The 13,457-nt window shown below is 43.3% G+C and overlaps 1 protein-coding gene across 1 annotated transcript in view; it reads left to right on the forward strand.

Moving 5' to 3' along the window:
• Positions 1-13,457, forward strand: part of MKLN1 (muskelin 1) — a 417,262-nt gene that overhangs the window by 158,239 nt on the left and 245,566 nt on the right. The window lies entirely within an intron of this gene.

A 13,457-nucleotide genomic window follows, 5' to 3' on the forward strand; every position in this document is an offset into this window, starting at 1 on the left:
AGCATTTTAGGTGGAAAGAAAAAGGAATAGAGTGTCTTGGGGAAAAAGGATAGAAGGAAAGTTTGTGGAAAGTTGGAAGACCACACAAGCTTAGTTTAAGCCCCTTGAAAATGAGGCAATAGAATTTTTTTTCCCAAAGAGAAAAGTACTATCCTAAGTCAACCTCTCTCATCTCAGCCTCACAGGGACTCTTCTAAGAAATGAGACTTTCTGGCTGGGCGTGGTAGCTCACGCCTGTAATCCTAGCACTTTGGGAGGCCGAGGCAGGCAGATCACTTGAGGTTAGGAGTTTGAGACCAGCTTGGCCAACATGGTGAAACTCCATCTCTACTAAAATTACAAAAATTAGCCAGGCATGGTGGTGCACACCTGTAGTCCCAGCTACTTGGGAGGCTACGGCAGGAGAATTGCTTGAACCCCAAGGGTGGAGGTTGCAGTGAGCCAAGATCCCGCCACTGCACTCTAGCCTGGGCAACAGAGCAAGACTCCATCTCAACAATAAATAAATAAATAAATAAATAAATAAGACCTTCTTTTTACATCTCTTACCTCTTCCCTCCACCAGGGTCCTGACTATTTCCAAGTTCTCTCTCTGTAAACAACCCCAGGATAGGAAGATAAGGTTGGTGCCTTTCCATAAATGGGCTCAGGTTTAAAATGAACAGCCAGAAGCTATCTAGCATTTACTAGAACTGTGGTCCCAGGCCCCTGCTAAACTTCATTTGGTGGGACATCTTTAGAGAGTTGACCAGTAGATTCCAGCTTTTTAATCTTGGTGTTCTGTTGGGCAGGCCAGATGAATTTGGAATATTCTGTTTTAAGCTGAATTTATCCCTTATTATTTTAAGGCTGTAACAAGTTGTTTTTTAAATGTTTTCAGTCAGCACATCTTTATTTATTGTCCTTAATACCCGGAGGCTACTTGAAGAAAGACTTAATTTTCAAAGTCTGGTAAGTAAACAATAGTTTCCCAATAACATCTTCAGGCAAACACCCAAAGACCTCATTTTCACCACAGCATTTGGGTTCTCCATAATTGCTTATTAATATTGTGCTCAACCACAACATTTTATAATAATTTAAAAAATATTACGTACCTCTAAACACAAAGTTTCTTACCAGTTTTTTTTCTTCTTTTTAATTACCATGTTTAACAAAAGACAAAAACAAGACAGGTTTAAGTGCGGTATTGACTAGACTCCAAACATATTAAATAAATCACATAGGCTGGGTTGGGTTTCACACAAGAACTAGTTTGGAGATGGTTATTCACTGTTCTCCCAAGAATGTAAAAATGTCCAGAGGAGACAGTGAGATAAGGAGATGCATGGCTCCAGCTCTGTGGGAATTTCTAAGGCTTTAAAATTCACTCCAGAATCCTGCAAAATTCCTTGATGTTGAGCTTGGCTGCTGATGCCTTCTTTTGTCTAGATCCTCTGAAGCCATGCACTGAGACTCCAGAAATTTACCCTAGTCTCTCTTTCTACTTGTGACCAAGAGGAAAGTTGGGCAAAGGGGTTGTATTGGTCAGATAGGCTAATTGTTATAACAAACGACCTCCAAATTTCAATGGTTTGACCCCATGCAAATACTGTTCTTGTCAAGGTCCAATACGGATTGGTAGAGGTGGAGGTGGGTGGAATGTGGTGATTTGATTCTATGCAGTAATTCAAGCACATAACCTTCTTCCATCCTGGGTCTCTGTCTTCCGTGGGGTCCCCAGAGTCCTTTCCATCCAGCCAGTGGAAAAGAGAGCCTGCAGAGAACTGCACAGGAGGATTGTTATGGGCCAGATATGGAATGGGCACCCATCACTTTCGCATGCCTTTGACTGAGTTCAGTCAATGGCCCTACACGTTGAGAGAAGCTAGGAAGTACGGTCTAGCTCCATGCTCAGCTCATAGCAGTTTCTGCCACATGGAAAAACAGAGAGCTCCTTAGAGCAGGCAGACAGTCCTGTTCTTGTATATCGTCAAAGATGTGGAAAATAAATATGCTATCTTATTTTCAGTTTATTTAATGACCAAACGTACCATTAATGTCTCGGTCAGTTTCTGGAAAAAGTCCATCCGTCAAGCTCACTATTACCACAAATCAGTCCAAACTGGAACTTAACTTGTTCATACATAGGACTTTCCAGAGTTCCAAGATACCTGGACCAAGCCCATGCAGACATGCTGATTGTAAGTTGCAAACACACATGCACGTTGCTCTTCTCATCAGATGGTTCTCATTACAAAATCTGGCAAGTCATCTGCCCAAAGCCATGTGGCATATCTAAACCAAACTTTTTCACATGGGACCTATGAAAAGAATAAATGTGTTATAAACATTTAAAAAACTGTCTTCATATCTGTTTTAGTCAGTTTGGGTTGCTATCCCCAAATACTATAAACTGGGTAACTTGTAAACAACAGAAATGTATTACCCACAGTTCTGGAGGCTGTAAAGTCCAAGATCAGGTCATCAGCAGATTTGACGTCTGGTGAGGGCCTGCCTTCTAGTTCATTGAGGGCGTCTTCTTGTTGTGTCCTCACATGGTGGAAGGGGCAAGCTAGCTCTCTGGAGTCTCTTTTATAAGGGCACGCACTTATCCCATTCCTGGGGGTTCTGCCCTCATGACCTAATCACTTCTCAAAGGCTCCACTGCCTAATTTCATCAACTTAGGGGTTAAGTTTTAACATATAAATGTGGGGGAGACATAAACATTTAGCTCATTGCAATACGTCTTCATAAAATATTTTTAAATGTTTTTGCCTTTTCTCGATCAATGTATTTTTCACGGTTGTCATGACTCCGTTACTGTTTGCACTCTTTCTTCCTGTTTCTGTCATTAACCAATTTACAAAGGCTATTTCATAGTTCAGCTATTTTAGAGACATCCATTTGTCCTCATTTACTCACAGGCTAGCATTTCCATTGAGATTTTAGCTTCCTCAAATAATGTTTGTTATCATCTCATATAAAGAGGATGATGTACAAGGGAACAGTGGTAAGGTTCTGATGTGCGCTTTGTGCCATTTTTCTAGTTATGGAGGTAACTTTTCTTTTTCTTTTTATTTTATTTTATTTTATTTATTTTTTGAGATGGAGTCTTGCTCTGTCATCCAGGCTGGAGTGCAGTGGCATGATCTGAGCTCACTGCAACCTCCGCTTCCCAGGTTCAAGCAATTCTCCTGCCTCAGTCTCCTGAGTAGCTGGGACTACAGGTGTTGCCACCACACCCAGCTAATTTTTTGTATCTTTAGTAGAGATGGGGTATCACCATGTTAGCCAGGATGGTCTCGATCTCCTGACTGGCCTCTCAAAGTGCTGGGATTACAGGCGTAAGCCACTGTGCCCAGCCTATTTTTATTTTTATTTTTTGAGATAAGATCTCACTTTATTGCCCAGGCTGGAGTGCAGTGGAACAATTTTGGCTCACTGTAACCTCTGCCTCCCAGGTTCAAGCAATTCTCCTGCCTCAGCCTCCCGAGTAGCTGGGATTACAGATGTGCTACCATGCCCAGCTAAGTTTTGTGTTTTTAGTAGAGACAGGGTTTCACCATGTTGGCCAGGCTGGTCTTGAACTCCTGACCTCAGGTCATCCACCCGGCTTGGCCTCCCAAAATGCTGGGATTATAGGCATGAGCCACTGTGCCCAGCCTATGGTGGTAACTTTTCACTGGTCCATCTATGCTTTCCAATTATAATCCAAGTTATGCACTTAGGATGTGAATTATTGGGTTAAGGGTGCAATCTTCATTCATGTATTTATTCATTTCTTTTCCATTTGTTCATTCCAAAATAATTGTTGAGTACTCAATATGTGCCAGACAGTGTGCTAAATGCTGCAGTCAGAGCAAAGAATAATAGATATAAGGTCCCTACCTTCATGGAGCTTATGGGAGAGGAAGGTTCTAAATAAATATTAATGCAAAATGTTAATTATAATAGTAATATTTATATAAATAGCTTATTTTCAAAAATATATTAGATAACCTTGAATCACCTTTTTTTTTTCTTTTAACTGGGGTCTTTCTTCCTCTGTAAAGACCAGCTTCTTTTTTTAGGGTAATCATTCATTGATTCTTTCTTTTACTCACTATTTAATTCAATTATTTATTTATTTATATTCATTCATTTGTTCAATATCATTGTAAAACTACTCCTTGCTATTCACTATGCTAAACTGTCAGAACACAGAAATAAAAATACAAGATTCCTGATCTCAGGGATCACAGTCCAGTTGAGGAAACTAGCATGTGAACTACACAATACAATGTGATGAATGTCATCATGGAGAAAAGTGCAAAGTGCAGTGGGACAAGGAAAAGGACAGGGCCTAGATCTGCCTACATAGGTCAAGGAAGGCTTCACACAGGAGGTAGCACTTCACAAAGGAGGTAGCACTGAGGTCTGAAGGGCGAATAAACCTTTGCCACGTTGAGGAAAGGCATGAGATGGCTACTTAACAATCAAAGATTTGAGGCCAGGTGTGGTGGCTCATGCCTGTAATCCCACCACTTTGGGAGGCCGAGATGGGCAGATCATGAGGTCAGGAGATCGAGACCATCCTCACTAACACAGTGAAACTGCGTCTCTACTAAAAATACAAAAACTAGCTGGGTGTGGTGGCAGGCACCTGTAGTCCCTGCTACTTGGGAGGCTGAGGCAGGAGAATGGCGTGAACCTGGGAGGCGGAGCTTGTGGTGAGCCGAGATCATGCCACTGCACTCCAGCCTGGGTGACAGAGTGAGACTCTGTCTCTAAAAAAAATAAAAAAATATTTGGCCGGGCATGGTGGCTCACGCCTGTAATCCCTGCTGATGCAGGTCAGGAGTTTGAGACCAGCTTGGTCAACATGGAAACCCCATCTCTACTAAAAATACAAAAATTAGCTGGGCATGGTGGTGCACGTGCCTATAATCCCAGCTACTCAGGAGGCTGAGGCAGGAGAATCACTTGAACCCAGGAGGCAGAGGTTGCAGTGAACTGAGATTGCACCACTGCACTCCAGCTTAGGCAACAAAAGCGAAACTCTGTCTCAAAAAAAAAAAAAAAAAAAATCAAAGATTTGTGCTGTCCTTGCACAGTATCACATTTATGGAAGTGGCCCAAACAATTTCCAATTCCCTGTACATCTCCATGGGGGTAGGTGACCGGTTCTCATTAGTGGAATATGAGCAGAAGTGATGTTGGTCATTGCTGAGACAGACAAAGCTATAGGTTTGCCTTTGCTTCCTTCTCCTTCCTGGCTGCCAGCTCTGGAAGTGAAGGCCTCTGAAGCTGAGAGGCTGGCAGAGCTTCAAAATAGAAGGACCCTGGGTGGAAGGCTACATGGAGCTGTTACTTGGATAAGAAATAACCTTCTGTCGTGTTCATCTACTGACATTTCATAGTTTGCTTGTTACAGCAGCAAGCTCTACCATAAGTAACCCAAGGCATATCAGGCAAAGCAAACAGTATGTGCAAAGGTTTATAAATGTGTCTAACATACAGTACATGCTCGATAAATATTTAATATTGCAGTCAGGGTATTAGGAGGAAGTACGAGTAGTCCAATATTGCCAAAGAATAAAATATGTGATTGGCAGGGGTGAGAGGAGGATGGCTGGATTGAGAGGCATGGGCCAATCAAGAGAATTTTGGCTTACCCTCAAGGGAAAAGGGAAGCCAATGAAGAATATGAAGAGGAGAGAGGCATGATCACTGGAGTAGCAGTGTATTAGTCCATTTTTACACTGCGATAAAGACATAATTGAGACTGGGAAGAAAAAGAGGTTTAATTGGACTTACAGTTCCACATGGCTGGGGAGGCCTCAGAATCATGGCGGGAGGTGAAAGGCACTTCTTACATGGTGGCAGCAAGAGAAAAATGAGGAAGAAGCAAAAGCAGAAACCCTTGATAAACCCATCAGGTCTTGTGAGACTTATTCACTATCACAAGAATAGTATGGGAAAGACCAGCTCCCATGATTCAATTACCACCCCCCCCCCCGTCCCTCCCACAACACATGGGAATTCTGGGAGATACAATTCAAGTTGAGATTTGGTGGGGACACAGCCAAACCATATCAAGCAGGGTCTCTGCAAAACATAGCAGCCAAGAATTTCCCTTAATTGTCTTCAAATGTAAAATGTTAATCCAAAGAGGAGAGAGAAAGGATGTTAGAACCAGAAGATATTATAATCTGGTCAAACCTTGTTCAAACAAATGAGGAGACTGAGGCCCAGAGAAGTTAAGTACCTTTGCCAAGATCACCCAGCTAGAACTTGGCAGGGCTGGGGACTAGAAGCCTCATCCCTGGTACCAGTCCTACAGCCTTGCTCTTTCCACTGTGCCACCATGCTTCAAAGCAGCTGAGACCAGCTGGTGTGCCTGTGTTTTCAGTTCCCTAATGAAGACATTGGGGATTCAGAGGCAGGGTATTTTCCACTGGCGGCTGTCCTTTCTGTAATTCCTCATCTGGCTTGAGCCTATTTTGGAAAAGGTCCATTTTTTAGCATCAGATTTCCCTGGAGGACCATTGCGAATGTGCTTAGTGGCCTGTGGGGTGCCCCTGCACTTTCTGAGTTTTTGTGGAGAAGATGAGAAGAAAGTAGCAGTGACTTGAGCTCCTGGAAACCCTGCCAGGTCCATTGGCATTTGGGGAGTTTGTTGGCTCACAAAGAGGGACTGTGGTTCAGCCGGCCAGTTGACTGTCCTTCAGGGGTCAGATCAAAGCTTTGTCTGTCTAAAGGATCAGATACCTATGGCTGACTTTTTTTTCTTTTTTTTTTTTGCGACAGGGTCTCACTCTGTCACCCAGGCTGGAGTGCAGTAGCATAATCATAGCTCATTGCAGCTATGAGCCATAGCTCATTCCTAGGCTCGAGTGATCCCCCCACCTCAGGCTCTCAAGTAGCTGGAGCTACAGCATGTGCCACCACGTCTGGCTAATTTTTTATGGGCAACATAGCGAGATCCCATCTCTAAAAAAAACCCCTGGCTTCAAGCGATCCTGCCTCGGCCTCTCAAAGTGCTGGGATTATAGGTGTGAGCCACCGCGCCCAGCCTGACATTTTAATATTACTATCTTGTTCATCAATTCACTACTTCTGGTTTTCATATATTGTTAAGCTCATTCAATATTCATTATAATTGTTTTCACTCCATGTACCACCCAAGGCAATAGATCATACATTTGTTTTTCAATAACAAGTAGGAGTATAGGGACAACTGTGCTGAGGTCAGGCTCAGAGAAACATGACATGTCCTCTGACTTAAGTAGGAATGGGTATTATTAAGTTATTTTACAACTAGGGGTGCTAAAACATAAGTTTTAGCAGGGAGGTCATTTGTTCAAAGTCTCCAAGATAACTGGCAAAAATAGATTCCTTGATGTTTTTTGGCCAAGAATTTTATAATCATCTTGCTTCTTGTCCTTTGATTGTATCATCTTTGCCTTCCTTGTGTGTTGCCCAATTGCCAGCTCAGTTGGTTATGATAAGATATTCAGATAAGATTGCTGCTGGGCGTGGTGGCTCACGCCTGTAATCCCAGCACTTTGGGAGGGTGAGGCGGGCAGGTGATCTGAGCCCAGGAGTTTGAGACCAGCTTGGGCAACATGGCGCAACCCCATCTCTACAAAAAATAAAAAAATTGGCTGAGTGTGATGTCATGTAACTGAGGTCCCAGCTACTGGGGAGGCTGAGGGGGGAGGATCACCTGAGTCCAAGAAGGTCAAGGCTGCAGTGAACCGTGATTGCGTCACTGCACTCCAGCCTAGGCAACAGAGCAAGACCCTGTCTCAAAAAAAAAAAAAAAAAAAAGATGAGAGACGAGATTGCTGCCTCAGTCCCTGAGAAGTGTCTTGGTGTCACTCAAAGACAACCTCTTAAGCAGTGGCTTTGAAATTAGAGAGACATCTGACACTCACTACAAGAACTTAGGCAAGTTTCTTAACTTCTTTGAGCCTCAGTTTCCTTCTATGTGATATGGGACAATAATGAACACTAATCCCCTGTAGGGATTAAATAAACTAACATTTGTAAAGCTCCTTTCTTAGTGCTGACACACACAGTTGTCTTTTAAATTATTTCCCTTCTTGGCCTCTGAGAAGATCTCATTAGTAACATTCTGTTACCCACTTTCCATCTCTGGTCAAGATGAGAAATGAGACCAAAGAATGAGCAGATGGAGACCGAAATATCACCTTTGTCTTAGTCAGTTCAGGCGGCTATAATAAAGTACCATTGGCTGGTTGGCTTATAAACAACAGAAATTTATTTCTCACAGTTCTGGAGACTGGAAATCCTAGCTCAGGGTGCCAGCATGGTCAAGTTCTGGTAAGGGCATCTTCCAGGTTGCAGACAGTCAACTTCTTGCTATATCCTTGCTTGCACTGCAGAAAGACAGCAACAGCGCTCTCTGAAGGCACCAATCTCATTCATGAGGACTCTACCCTCATGACCCGATCATCTCCCAAAGGCCCCACCTCCTAATACCATCACCTAGTTTTTTGTTGTTGTTGTTGGGTTTTTTTTGTTTTGTTTTTTTTTTTTGAGACGGAGTCTCGCTCTGTCGCCCAGGCTGGAGTGCAGTGGCGCAATCTCGGCTCACTGCAAGCTCCGCCTCCCGGGTTCACGCCATTCTCCTGCCTCAGCCTCCCGAGCAGCTGCGACTACAGGCATGCACCACAAGGCCCAGCTAATAGATATTTATTTATGTATTTATTTATTTATTTATTGGTACCTTTTTGTATTTTTAGTAGAGACGGCTTTCACCATATTGGCCAGGCTGGTCTCAAACTCCTGGCCTCAAGTGATCCGCCTGCCTTGGTCTCTCAAAGTGCTGGGATTATAGGCCTGAGCCACTGCGCCCGGCTCATCACCTTGTATTGGTTAGGATATCAACACATAAATTTGAGAGGTTGTTATTCAGTCCACAACCACCTTGATTACTGATAAAGGCTGTTTATTGTGAAAGCTAATGGTACAGCTGAAGGTAGACAGCTGAAGGTGATGTAGACTTACTCACCCCGTCACAAGTAACAACGTTTGACCAGGCAGGCCTTCTCGTGCTGGGATAGGGAGGTTGGGTCAGAAAGAAGACCCGGCCCGCTGGAGGAGCAGGGCGCAATGATATCCTCACTCGGGGCAGGCAGATACATAAGAGGAAGAAGGGAGGTGCTAGACTGTGTCGTTTTCACACATTCACCAATCGGATTAAGCCACTCCTCTAAGGAGGAAGAACGAGACAGGCAGGACAGGGAGCTAGGAGTGTCAAACTCCACAGGGAAGGAAACCACAGAAGCATTTCCTCCAGTGTCCCCCTCTCCTTTATTCTGGGCCTGTTGCTTTGGAAGATTCAGGTGCTGGTGGGGAGGTAGAGGCAGCTTCCGAGCACAAAAGGTTGGGAGAAAAATGTTGGGGAGAGAGGGAGAGCTAGGGTGGAGTCATCCGTAGAGGAAGAGCGATGTGCACTTGAATCCAGAAAGAAAAGTCAAGTTCAGAGTCAGGAGTTAGAGGTCTGAAGGGAGGTCAAAGTGCAGAGATCTGTTCTAGATGGGAAAGCACAGCAAGTGCATAACCAGAATTTCCAGGCATGGGAGAACATCCTAGGGCCAAATCCCGAGAGGATGGGGACAGCAGCGTTCCAGTGGCACATGAAAGGTGGGTAAAAGTGACGTGTGTGTTGATTTGGGGCAGAGTGTGGTTCACCATTTTTCTTTTTCCTCCTCACGACAACCAGTGATGTTTCAGATAATAGTGGCTGCATCAGTCTGGGTCTCTGAGTGAAGAAAAACTGGAGCAGAGTCACAGCTGACTTAACGTGGACAAGCAGCATGAATGGGATAAAAACTGTTGTTGCTGTAAGCCACTGAGATTTGGGGGTCATTTGTTCTCGTAGCATAATCATAACTTTCCTGATGGATGTGCCACTATAACATATCATTTCCTTCACAAAAGACAGTGAAGGAGAACTTTCAATGACTCTGTCTGACTTTTGAGGAGGAGTATTACAAATGTGACAAGCCTGGATGTGGATGCTGATCAGTAGGTACAAGTCAGTCCCTAGCTGCATGACCTGCTTCCAGACAGCAGCCTCACTCCCCACGTGGTTCAGATTTATGCTTTGATGACTTCATGACATGGATCTTTTAAGTCACCAAGGAAGAGCCAAATATATCAAGTGGCTTGATATATTTGTACTCAATGAAAGCTCACTAAATTCTTGTACAAGTATTTATACCCAATGAAAGCTCACTAAATTCTTGTGTAATATTTAATAAGTGGATAAGAAGTTAATGGAAGGGGAAGGGAACAGTGAACAGAGGTTGATTAATGTACAAATATACAGTTAGAAGAAAGAAAACCTAGTATTTGATAGATCAGTAGGGTGATCTATGTTGTAAACTGTAGTTTACAACAATCAATTGTGCATTTTTTTTTTTTTTGAGTTGAAGTTTCGCTCTTGTTGCCCAGGCTGGAGTGCAGTGGCACAATCTTGGCTCACTGCAACCTCCGCCTCCTGGGTTCAAGCGATTCTCCTGCCTCAGCCTCCCAAGTAGCTGGGATTACAGGCGCCCACCACCACGCTTAGCTATTTTTTGTTTTTGTTTTTGAGACAAAGTCTCACTGTGTTGCCCAGGCTGAAGTGCAGTGGCGCAATCTCGGCTCAACGGCAACTTCCGCCTCCCGGGTTCAAGCTATCTCCTGCCTCAGCCTCCTGAGTAGCTAGGATTACCAGCGCCCACCACCACGCCCTGCTAATTTTTGTATTTTTAGTAGAGATAGGGTTTCACCATGTCGAACTCCTGACCTCAGGTGATCCACCTGCCTCGGCCTCCCAAAATACTAGGATTACAGGTGTGAGCCATCACGCCTGGCCTTTTTGTATTTTTAGTAGAGACAGGTTTCACCATGTTGGCCAGACCGGTTTCAAACTCTTGACCTCAAGCGATCCACCCGCCTCAGCCTCCCATAGTGCTGGGACTACAGGTGTGAGCCACGGCGCCTGGCCAATTGTGCATTTCAAAACGGCTAGAAGAGGGTAATTTAAATGTCTCTAGACAAAGAAGAGGGTAATTTAAATATCTCTAGACAAAGAAGAGGGTAATTTAAATGTCTTTTAAAAAAAAAGACAAATATTTAAGGTGATGGATATCCCCATTACACTGATTTGATCTTTACAAATTATATGAATGTATTGTCACATGTACCCTCCAAATATGTAACCTTTTATATATCAACAAAAATAAAGGAAAAAAGTTAATGGATTATGATCAATAGATATAAGATCTGCCCATTCTCTCCTTTTCTCTTCTTTTTGGGGCAACTTTCTTTAGTCTTTCTCTCTTTTCCCCTCCTTTTCCTCCTTTATTTTATTTTATTTATTTTATTTTTGAGACAAGGTCTGGCTCTATTGCGCAAGCTGGAATACAGTGGTGTGATCTCAGCTCACTGCAACCTCTGCCTCCTGGACTCAAGCCATTCTCCCACCTCAACCCCCTGAGTAGCTGGGACTACAGGCACACCACGCCTGGCTAATTTTTGTGTTTTTTGTAGAGACAGGGTTTTGCCATGTTGCCCAGGCTGGTCTGGAACTCATGAGCTCAAGCGATCCGCCCACCTCGGCCTTCCAAAATGCTGGGATTACAGGTATGAGCCACTGTGCCTGGCCACCTTCTTTATTTTTTATTGTTTTCTCTTCTTTATAATCCAGGTGATCCAATAATAACTATAACTATTACTATTTAATTTAAGGAGGGGCCATATTCTAAGGCCCTTGAATGCAAAGCTTGTCCAGCTTTGAAGATGGGACCCAGGCATTCTTTTTCCATTGATAACTTAGTTTAGGTGCTCATTATCCTCATCTGGACCGTTTTAACTAGAGAGTAGTAGTGGTGGTATTAATAGTAACAATAATTATTATTAACATTTATTGAATGTCTGCTATAAACTTTGAACTTTTCTTTTTTTTAGAGACCAGGTCTCATTCTGTTGAGATCATAGCTCACTGCAGCCTCGAACTCCTGGCCTCAAGCAGTCCTCCCAGCTCAGCCTCCCCAGTAGCTAGGACTACAGGCATGCACCAACCATGCCCAGCTAATTTTTAAAATTTATTTTTTTGTAGAGACAGGGTCTCACTATGTTGCCCAGGCTGGTCTCGAACTCCTGGCCTCAAGAGATCCTCCCACCTCAGCCTTCCAAAGTGCTGGACTGCAGGCCTCAGCCATTGTGCCTGGCCTATGAGGTATGTTTTTGCATGCACTGTTATTCAATTCTTAAACCAATCCTATGGACTAAATGTAATTTTTATTATAATGCCACTTTGTAGCTAGGAAATGAAGATTGAGAGAGATTAAGTGAAACTTGGAGGTTGACCACCTTTCATTCATCCAACATCCAGCATATATTACTGAATGTTTGCTGTGTGCCAGACACTGTTTCAGACATGAGGATAGAGCTGTGACTAAGACTATTCTCATGGAGCTTTTATTCTAGTGGGAGAAGCAGATAGGAAACTAGTAAATTAAGAAACAAGAGGATTTCAATAGTGATAAAAGCTATGAGAAAACTAAAATAGGGTAAGTGACATGACTGACAGGAGTAGGGGGAGATTGTGCAACACTGGATAAGAGATTCAGAAGACCTAAATTATGTGAAGCCAGCAGTGCAACGTTTTGGGGTAATGATCTCATGACATGGATCTTTGCAAATGCAAAGATCCTGAGGGAGAATGAGCTTGGTAAGATCAGCAACAGTAATTGAACTAGAATTAAAAACTGGGTCATATTTTTATTTCTTTTACAGCTTTAGTGAGATATATTTCACATACCATAAAAAGCAAAAATGCCCATTTAAAGTGTAAAGTTTGGTCCGGGTGTGGTGGCTAACACTGGTAATCTCAACACTTTGGGAGGCTGAGTCAGGAGGATCACTTGAGGCCAGGACTTCAAGACCAGCCTGGGCAACAAAGAGAAACCCAATCTTTAAAAAAAATTAAAAAGTTAGCTGTGTGGTGGTGCACACCTGTTATCCCAGCTACTCGGGAGGTGGAGGTGGGAAGATCACCTGAGCCTGGCAAGGTGGAGACTGCAGTGAACCATGATTCCACCTCTGCATTCCAGCCTAGGTGACAGAGCAAGACCCTGTCTCAAAAATAATAATAACAAAAATAAAGTATATAGTTCAATGGTTTTTTTTTACTGTATTAATACCATGGTGCAACCATCACAGCTATCTAATTTTACAGCATTTTCAACATCCCCCAAAAGACCCCTGTACCCATCAGCAGCCATTCCTTGTTCCCATTCGTCACCCTTAAGCCCACTCCAGCCCCAGGCAACCACTAATCTACTTCCTGTCTCTATGGATTTGCCTATTCTGGACATTTGGTATAAATGGAATCATACAATATATAGTCTTTTGAGATAGGATTCCTTCACTTAACGTATGTTTTCCAGGTTCATCCATGTTGTAGCATCTA

This window comes from Hylobates moloch, unplaced genomic scaffold (genome assembly GCF_009828535.3).
Source record: "Hylobates moloch isolate HMO894 unplaced genomic scaffold, HMol_V3 SCAFFOLD_1, whole genome shotgun sequence".
NCBI lineage: Eukaryota > Metazoa > Chordata > Mammalia > Primates > Hylobatidae > Hylobates > Hylobates moloch.